Raw genomic sequence first — 9,442 nt, forward strand, 5'->3', positions numbered from 1 at the left:
GGACTTGATGATCTGATTAGGTCCCTTCCGACCCTACCAACTACAAAACTATGAAACTACTTTTGACCAAGTGCACATAATATGGAATCACCATCACTAATATCCTGTTCTTCCAGAAAACCAGGTACAAAACATCATGGCAACACCCATGATCTAAGCATTAGCACTTGTTTGTCTACATCATCGTTTGTGCCTGGGATCATGAAGATGTCTGCATCACTTGAGCTATACTAGGAGCTGATGATTGCTGGAATGATCACCAACTCATCCACTCAGTTAAGTCATTCAAACTGGTTCCCAGATGATGGCTGTAGTAGAAGGAATGCTGATGGAAGGTTAACATCAAAGGACGCAAGGGGCCCAATCAGATGTAACCTCTTCCACCGGCACCTCAATGAAAAACTGGTGAACTCCAATCAAAAACAATGGGAGAATGTTGACAGTGCTTGGCAGTGCCTTCAAGTCCACTGTCATCAGTGTCTATGAAAACACACTTGGATTCTCTACCAGGAACCACCAAGACTGATTTGATGAGAATGACAGGGAGAGCCAAGAGTTGATTGACTGCAAGTGCAAGGCCTTTTGTGTATGGAAGAATGGCTCCAACTCCAAGAAGAAGAAATTGAACCACCAAAAAACCAAGGCAAAGGTCCAAAGGAGGACCCATGATATGAAGACCAGATGGTGGGAAGACAAAGTGAAGGGAATTCAACATCTCACTGACACCCACTGGAAGGAGCATTTTGAAGACCTTCTCAATCAAGACTCTGTTCAATCAAGATTCTGTTGACTAGGGTGTTCTCAATTCCATCCCACAACACCCAGTCAGAGATGATCTTGGAATCCCTCCAACCCTTGACAAGGTGAGAAAAGTCATAAAGCAGATGAAGAATGATAAGGCATCTGGAGCAGATGGAATCCCCACCAAAATTTTCAAGCAGGGGGGAGAGGAGCTTTCATCATAGCTCCATGCCCTCATCTTAAGGATCTGAAATGAAGACAAAATCCCAGATGACCTCAGGGATGCCTTTTGATTGTGAAAATCTTCAAGAAAGAAGATGGGTCTGACTGGAAATTACAGAGGGAGTGCCTTGCTGTCCACTATAGGAAAGATCATTGCAAGAACCGTCCTGAACTGTTTCCTTCTCCTTGCTGAGGAGCTCTGCCTGGAATCTCAGTGGGGGCTTAGGGCATCAAGAGACACAACTGACATGATCTTCACTGCTCACCAACTGCAGGTAAAATGCTGGGAACAAAGTAACCTTTATATATGGCCTTTGTTGACCTCATGAAAGCCTTCAAGTCTGTCAACGAAGAAGCACTGGGGAGGATCCTTCTGAGGTATGGATGCTCACTAAAATCCATCACCATTCCTCACCTGCTCCATGATGGTATGTGAGTGGTGGTTCTCAGTAATGGATCTATCACAGATCCTTTTCTGGTTAAAACTGGAGTTAAGCAAGGCTGTGTCATTCCTCCAACACTCTTCTTGATATTCCTTACAATGATGCTACATTTGGCCACCAACAGTTGGAGTGGAGCTTAGCTGCCACATGGATGGTAAACTGTTTAATCTCAGCTGACTCTGAGCCAAAACAAAGACTACCCTGACCTCAGTCACTGAGTTCCAGTATGCTGATGATGCTACAGCATGTGGTCATTTGGATGCAGATCATCAGACAATTGTTGATATCTTCATCAAGGCATACAAGAAAATGGGACCGATGCTTAACGTTCAGAAGACTAAGGTCTTAATGAGAATCCCTCAGCTCTGGTCATTCAGATTTATGGTGAGACTCTGGAGAATGCTGAGTATTTTCCGTACCTCAGAAGCCCTCTCTCGCAGAAGGCTGACAATGACAAGGCAATCCAACATCACCCCAAATGTGCGAGTGCAGCCTTAGACACCTGGGGAAAAGGGTGTTCAAAGATCACACCATTGGACTCAAAATCAAGCTCATGATTTATCAAGCAATCATGATCCCTACCTTACTGTACGGACCTGAGATGTGGACAATGTACAAGAAACACCTCAAGTCACTGGAGAAATACCATCAATGCTGCTTGTGGAAGATCCTTTGAATCCAGTGGGAAGAAAGATGCACCAGCATTAGCAATCTCACGCAAGCAAACACCATGAGTATCGAGGCAACTATCATTGCTGGGCTGGCCATGTCATTTGGATATACGACTCCAGACTCCAGAAGCAAGTTTTATTCTTCCAGCTTAGTCAAGATATATGCTTGAGAGGAGGGCAGAGAAAGCACTTCAAGGATGTTCCCAAGGCCGTCTTGAAAAAATGCAGCATCAACGTCAGCTCACAGGAGACTATTGCCCAGGACTGCCCCAAATGGAGGAAGAGTCTGCTGTAGGGATTTCAGTACTTTGAAACCTCATGACAAGAACAGGAAACAGAAAAGCAGTAGCAGAAGAAACAGTATGTTGCGGACTGAAGCAAGAATCCAGAACCATCCACCCTGCATGGAAACACATGCCTGAGTTGCAACAAAACCTGTTGAGCCTGGATTGGCCTTGTCATCCATCTCCAGACCCACAATAAGGCAATTATGGAGGATGGTTATCCTTGACTGTGAGGAATTGCAGATGATGACGATGTGTATCTTCACCCAAAGTCTGGAAGTATCAAAATCTAGCTCTGGCTTTGGTTAAACCTCCAAGCCTGTGGATGCTCATACAAATCTTAAGAGAATCTGAATGAAGAAGTAGACATCAAAATAATCTAATCTATAATATATTCAAAACTCCCCCAGCACCCTCTAAGTCCTGGGCTCCTGCCTTTCCTGTATCCCTGATGTGTTTGGAGAATGAAAAAATAGTGGGAACTGTGGTTTTAGCATATGGTTTAATGGTGCTTTCAGCTGTGTTTTTATATAAAAGTGCCCTATGGTCTTCTGTGAAAAGAGTGCTATTACTGATGGTGTGAATCAGGACCATGGAATAATTAGAAAGCCTACCTGTCTGCTTGCCTACCTTGAGGCTGCTTTGAATTAATGATATGAGTCCTTGCTTTTCATCACTTACAACTGTTTATTGTGGTTGGTGATTAAAAATACTCTCACAGAAGGATGCTGAGACATTTCACAAAGTAAATGCTGTGGCTGACACTGCAGGAACGCCTGTCCTACTATAAGCACTGGAGGAAGGCTTTCTCCACCTCGCTTGTACAAATATTTATGAATCAGAACCACTGATTCATAAAAGCACTGTTTCCTTGTGGGTTAATTTTTTTCCCCAGAAGCCTCTGTTGTATAAATAGAATTAATGGTGATTCTTAGACAGACTCCACTTTATTATGGGGAAGAAAGGTATCCACAAAGCTTTGGGGGTTTGGAGTGTAATATCAAAAGGGAGTAAGAGAGGAATTCTGGAGGCAGGATCATCAACAAAACTGGCATCACAAATAGCTGCTGATACCCTAATGTCCAAGTTGCATATTTCGTCATCTCTTCCATAAAAGAAGTGTTACTAGCAGGGTTTGCACCTTGGGAAAACCCTTCCAGAAGTAGGGTAGCTTACTTGCTCTGGGGATTCAAAAACCCTGGCAGGTGCTGCTATGGCCTGGTCTGCCTGCCCTGGTTGCTGCTGCTGTAGCAGCATGGGGCTGTTGCACCTGGGTGCTGCAGGTCCTGTTACCATAGTACAGACTCCAGGGGTTGTTATTCATGTACCCCGACTAAACTGGCACCTTGGGCTAACAGCCCCCCCACACCCCATGTTATTGCTGATTTGTTCATGTTTTTATGATTGCATCACATCTTAGTAATAGTTCATGCAAAAAAGCATACAGTACACGTTCTTCCTCTTTGGAAAAGTGTCTCATTTACTTTGTAAGTGCATCAGTCAGTACTCCTGGGACAAGAGAGAAGAGGCAAGAAAATCTACTGTTTGTAAAGACTGTTTCAAATAACACGCACCAAATGGAAGTGTTTTGTTAGCCACGATGTTGTTTTTGAAAAATAGGGTTAGGAGAGAACATGCAGTGCTTGCCATAGTCATTGCCAAACAGCTTGGCGTGGTGAGCAGAATTTCTGACCTTTTGTTCAATAATTTGAGGCCTCTACTAAGTGTGTAGAAGAAATACATGTACCAGTGTAAGGGGTAAGCGATCAGACTGGATAAGAGAGAAATGATTGTGTCCTTCACAAGCCCCGTGCTCTGTTCAAAACTTGGATTACAATCCCAAAAGGGTTTAATATTTTTGCCTAAAATATCCATCAGTGGAATTATCCTTAGTGAGATAGGTAACATTGTTAACACAGAGTATTCACAGACAAAATAAAATCCAAATGATGGGGTTTTTTGCTGGTCTTGCAGCAAAGCCCATGACCTCCACATCTTCGGACACTGGCCTGTTATGTCTCATCATTAGTCTTCGGTGCTAATGTCACATTAAGATGATTGGGACAGATCATACCCATCTCTGTACTGTTTAAATCAATAAGACAGTGTGTCATTGGGTTATTTTCAAAAGGTTTTTCTTTGCAGCCATAAAGAGTAGAGTAGCTGGCTTTTTCCTCTTATTAAATAAAATTAAATTAGGTAGAAACAGGATGCCAGCAAAGAAGCATTGTTACGAAGTATTAGCTTGTACTTGATCACTTCCACTCTTTCCGTCAGCAGGGGAGATTGACAAACAAGCCTGAAGTACTGGGTAGCGATGCTTGTGATTTAAATATGCGTGCGGGTGACATCCACTAATCAGATTTGTTAGTTCATGTTAAGGGCCCACTGTAGCTTTAGCATGTGCAGTAGACCTTGGTCATAAAGCAAGATATAATAACCTTGTCGGGGAGATTAAACCCAGAATGTTCATTACCTAAAGCATAGCCCCCAGCACTTGATCCAAAAGAGTAATGCGGCTGGCTGGGAAGTAGCGAGCTGCTCTCGATTCGGTGGCCAGCCACTAGGGGGAAACACGACCCCACACACTTAGGTAGCGTACTAAGCACACACAGACCATTCTTACAGACTTTCTTCCTTCTTTGTGCATTAGACATTTTGTTTGTCAAAATCTTGACATTTTGAAGATTTAAATGTGTTATTCAAAATATATGTAATAATCATCTTTCTTGCTGTGGTTTTTAATGTGCCTGACCCTGTCAGCAGCATTGACTCAGACGCTGCTAACTTACTATATGTGTTGTGCATCTGTTTGACATACTAAATCTAGCACAATTCTCATAATGTATAATCCTGCTCCACTGAAGTTGGTAGCAAAACTACATTTGACTTCAGTTAAAGTATCTCAGACTTAAAAGCCATGCTTCCACAAATACTTAAACCCTTGCTTGACTTTCAGCCGGTGACTAATTTAATACAGCTAAAGTTAAGTCTGTACTATTTAGGTGCTTTATCAAATCAGAACCTAAATTAGCACCTATTAAGTTAGGGCCATACTCAGCGCCAACTTTCCTTCCTCTTGGATTAATTTTCTTCTAGCCAGTTGCTCTATTTTTAAAAGGAGGATTTTTCTTCTTTCCTGGCATTTGTATGTTGCTGCTCATCAATGGTTATGCTGCAAAGCAGTTTTGAGATACAATATTTTTCTCCTGTTTTTGATGATAAACTATTTATTCTTTTAGTTTTAGTTTTTTCCACAATTTTATTTTAAAAGGATTCACAGTAGAGAAAGGAATAGCAAGTGGACCCTACTTGTGAATAATGACTTAGGGTTCGGATGGGTGTCAGATTATAAAGTCGAATTCCAGGGCTTTGGGGCTGTATTCTGCTCTTCTTGTAATCAGTGTAAATGCAAAGGGATTATACTGGTGAAAATGAAAGCAGGATTTTGCCCTTAGTTTTTTAAATAGCTCGTTAGGGATAAATAGGCTTTTAGCTAACAATAATGCAGCATTTCTGTTAACAGCTTCATAATGATATATACCAAGTGCTGTGCTGCCTTGATAATTGGAAAATTTACTTTTTTTTTTTCTTTTGGGAAAACATGGACAATGTAGTAGTTGTTCTACATAACATTTAGATACCCAGAGAATTCTTATAGCATGTAGAAACATGGATACAGCAGCTCTAAATGACAAAGCCCCTCTCAAAACTGCCCTCAAGTATAATTGAAACTATATGGTAGCTTGGTTCCCAGGGGACAAGTATGTGTGTAGACCTGTATAACTTCTAAAAAATCAGCACCAAGCAGGATTTTTTAGCAGTCTCAAAAATGTGAATAGGCACTAAAGACTGTACTGAAATGACTGGAGGTGTTAACTAGAGCTATTTGGAAATTTTCCAATAAAACATATTTTCTTTGGGTAAATAAAGGATTTTGGCCTTCAAGGTGGACTAGACACTAGGGCTGTGCGAAGATTCGATTTGGAGGAGATTCAGCCTGATTCAGCGGCCGAATCTCTAAATCTGAATCAAATTGGGAGACCAATTAAAAAGTCTGAATCCAATGAGAAGCCTCTGAATCAATTCGGAAAAGATTTGGAGCTACTTCAGAGATTTGGCCATATACTAAACGGGTAGCAGTCCTCCAGCTGGTAAGTCTGTTGTCGTGGGGGGAGGGAAGGGGTTTGGGGGGGCAGATCAATGCCCCCACAGCGAGGGAGGGATTGGGGCTGGGGCTGAGGCTGGGAGAAGCTGCCTGGCGGGGGTGGAAGGGCCTGGGACTCGGTGGAGAGGAGGGGGCGGGGAGGCATGGGATGCGAGTGCAGCAGCCCTGGGAACGGGGGCTATGCCCTGCTGCTGCTTGCCCAGCCGGGGCAGGGGTGGGGCGTGATGCAGGTGCAGCTCACTCCAGGCGGTAGGGGCCAAGCAGCAGCAGGGCATAGCCCCTGCTGCCAGCTCTGCTGCACCCATATCCCGCCCTGCTGCCCCGGCTGGGCAAGCAGCAGCAGAGCATAGACCCCACTTCCAGTGCCCACATCCCGTGCCCCCCAACCCTGGCTGTGCAAGCAGTGGGCTATGCCCTGCTGCTGCTTACCCAGCTGGGGTGGGGGTGTGCGGGATTCAGGTGCAGCTGCGCTGGGAGGGGGGGCTATTCCCTGCTGCCACTTGCCCCCTTCCTCCTACAGTGAGCTGCACTGCGCCCTCCCCTGCCTTGACTGGGCAAGCGACAGCAGGGCATAGCCCCCCTCCCACCTCTGCCATGCCCACATCCTGTGCTGCCCTGCCCTCCTCCCTGAGTCCCACCCCCCACCCTGGCTGGGCAGCTTGTCCTAGCCCCAGCCCCAGGCCCAGCCCCAATCCCTCCCTCACTGTGGGGTGTTGATCTGCCCCCCCTCCACCCCTTCCCTCCCCCCTCCACCAAGCAAAACAGACTTACTAGCTGGAGGCATCTGTGTCCAGCGTGGTGAGGACTGCTGCCTGTTTAGTCTATGGCTGAATCTCCAAAGCAACGCCAAATCTTCAGATCCAATTTGGCTGAATCAAATCAGGACAATGATTCAGATCTCCAAATCAAATCACTGTCCTTCCAAATCAGCCGAATCTGAATCCAAATCTGAAGTGAATACTTGCCGCTTCACACATGCCTACTAGACACTGCTTTCTGCCATTGCATTTTTATGTAATGAGGCCTGCATGATGCTAATGATAAAAGAGACCTTATGAAAATTAGGATAATGTGGATAATGAATTGGTTTATATGGAGATGATGAAAAGGGTCAGCCTAAGGCTCAGGAATGACTCAACAGAGTGAGTCAGCAAGGTCTGTTTTCCAAGGGTTTGTGATATAGCAGTAGTGAGAACGAAACAGAAAAACTTCCTGGCTTGGGGCCCAGATTAGTCTGACGACCCTCTGGAGCCTCGCCTCCCTACATGATCGCTTCCTTCCACTCTCCCCTTCATGTTTGCTATTCAGCTACACTTAATCCTTCTACAGAGTACGTTACAAGACAAGGGGAAGCTGAGTTAGGGTTATTCATTATTCCCCGGTGGTCTGGTAGCTCCAAGCTAGGGACAGATGTTACACATAAACTGGTTTAAGTGATCAGAAACTGGTTGAAACCTGTAACAGAACATAAGTTCAGTGCACATAAACCAGTTTTGAAGTGGCCAAAACTGGTTTGAGATAAACCTGGTTGAATGTAGTATCAGACTTAACTGATTGAGCTCAGACTGGTTTATGCAACTTGTGGCCCAGACCCTTTCCTGGTTTAACTTAAACCAAAGTCCCCCAGCATCTTGGCATACTCTCTGGGCTGGGCTGTGTGCTCCAGCCCAGCAGGGCTGGCCCTGCCCCTCTGCTCCCCAGCTGGAGCAGGGACAGGCAGGGGCATGGGCAGGGGCAGAGGCCTGGCTAGACGCTGGCACCAGAATGGGGTAGGGAAGAGGTTTATTTCCCCCCTCTCTCCCCTGTCCCACTGATGGGTACCTGCATTTCTCCTCTGGTTACTCCAGTGGCAGGGGTGTGGGCAGCCCCAGCACAAGCTTGGGGTGAATTGGCCACGGACCTGAGCTGGGGTCTACTTCATGCTCCCCTTTGCTGCTGCAGCAGTGAGGCCATGTGGCCAAATGCTGGCTGCCATGGCCCCTAAGGCACAGCGGGCAGGGAGGTGGGTTATTTCCCACTCTATCCCTGCTGCCACCAAGAGACCATAGCTGTGGATTGCCCGCCTTGACTGCTGCTGCTGCCGCTGGCTCCCTGTGCAGAGCCAGCAGCGAGATAAGCCTCCTCCTGCCCCTCCACCAGATGCCAGAGGGAGGGGGAATAACCCCCCTCCCTGCCCCTGCACCTAAGGAGCCCTGCTAGCCGGCATCTGTACAGCCTCTGCCCTGCTGCTGGAGTGGCGAGGGGCAGGGCCCTGTCTGGGCAGCAGCAGTGTTCAGGGAGTTCAAGGCTCTTCCCAGCAGGGGGGACCATGAGTGGGGGTCAGAGCTGCCATGGACTGTGGTAAGTGGCAGCACCAGGGATCAGACGGAGCCATAACCCCCCAGTCCTCCCTAGCACCACTGCTACCACTCATCTGTGGCAGCTTTCTTGACCCCACCCCTATCCCCTCCCCTGCCCACAGCACACCCCCACCCCCCACCGGGAAGATGCTTGCACTCTGGGACACCATGACAGGGTCTGCAGTCCCCATCACGGGCACTCCCCCCTCACTACTCCAGGGGTGGGGACGGGGCCAGAGGCTGGCCAGCAGGGCACCTTAGCTGGGGTGGGGGGCAGGAAAGGGGCTTATTTCCCCCTCCCTCTGGCATCTGGCAGAAAGGGCAGGAGGGGCTGATCCCACCACTTGCTCCATGCAGGGAGTGAGCAGCAGTGGCCATTGGGATGAGCAGACTCTGGCTGCGGTCCCCTGGGAGCAGTGGGGGTAGAGGGCAGAATAACTCCCCTCCCTGCCCCCTCTGCCTTCTGCCATGCCACCCAGCATTTGGCCATGTGGCCCTGCTTCTGCAGCAGTGGGGGGGGGAGAGCCCAGCGGACCCTGGCCTGGGTCCAGGCTGGTGGGACGGGGGCGGAGGG

At 47.2% G+C, this 9,442-nt stretch overlaps 1 long non-coding RNA gene across 1 annotated transcript in view; it reads right to left on the reverse strand.

Annotated features, from left to right (window-relative positions):
- The window catches only part of LOC109286596, a 139,129-nt gene that overhangs the window by 95,127 nt on the left and 34,560 nt on the right, over positions 1 to 9,442 (reverse strand). The window lies entirely within an intron of this gene.

The sequence above is a fragment of the Gavialis gangeticus genome, unplaced genomic scaffold (genome assembly GCF_001723915.1).
Source record: "Gavialis gangeticus isolate Ggan-Ray unplaced genomic scaffold, GavGan_comp1, whole genome shotgun sequence".
Lineage (NCBI taxonomy): Eukaryota > Metazoa > Chordata > Crocodylia > Gavialidae > Gavialis > Gavialis gangeticus.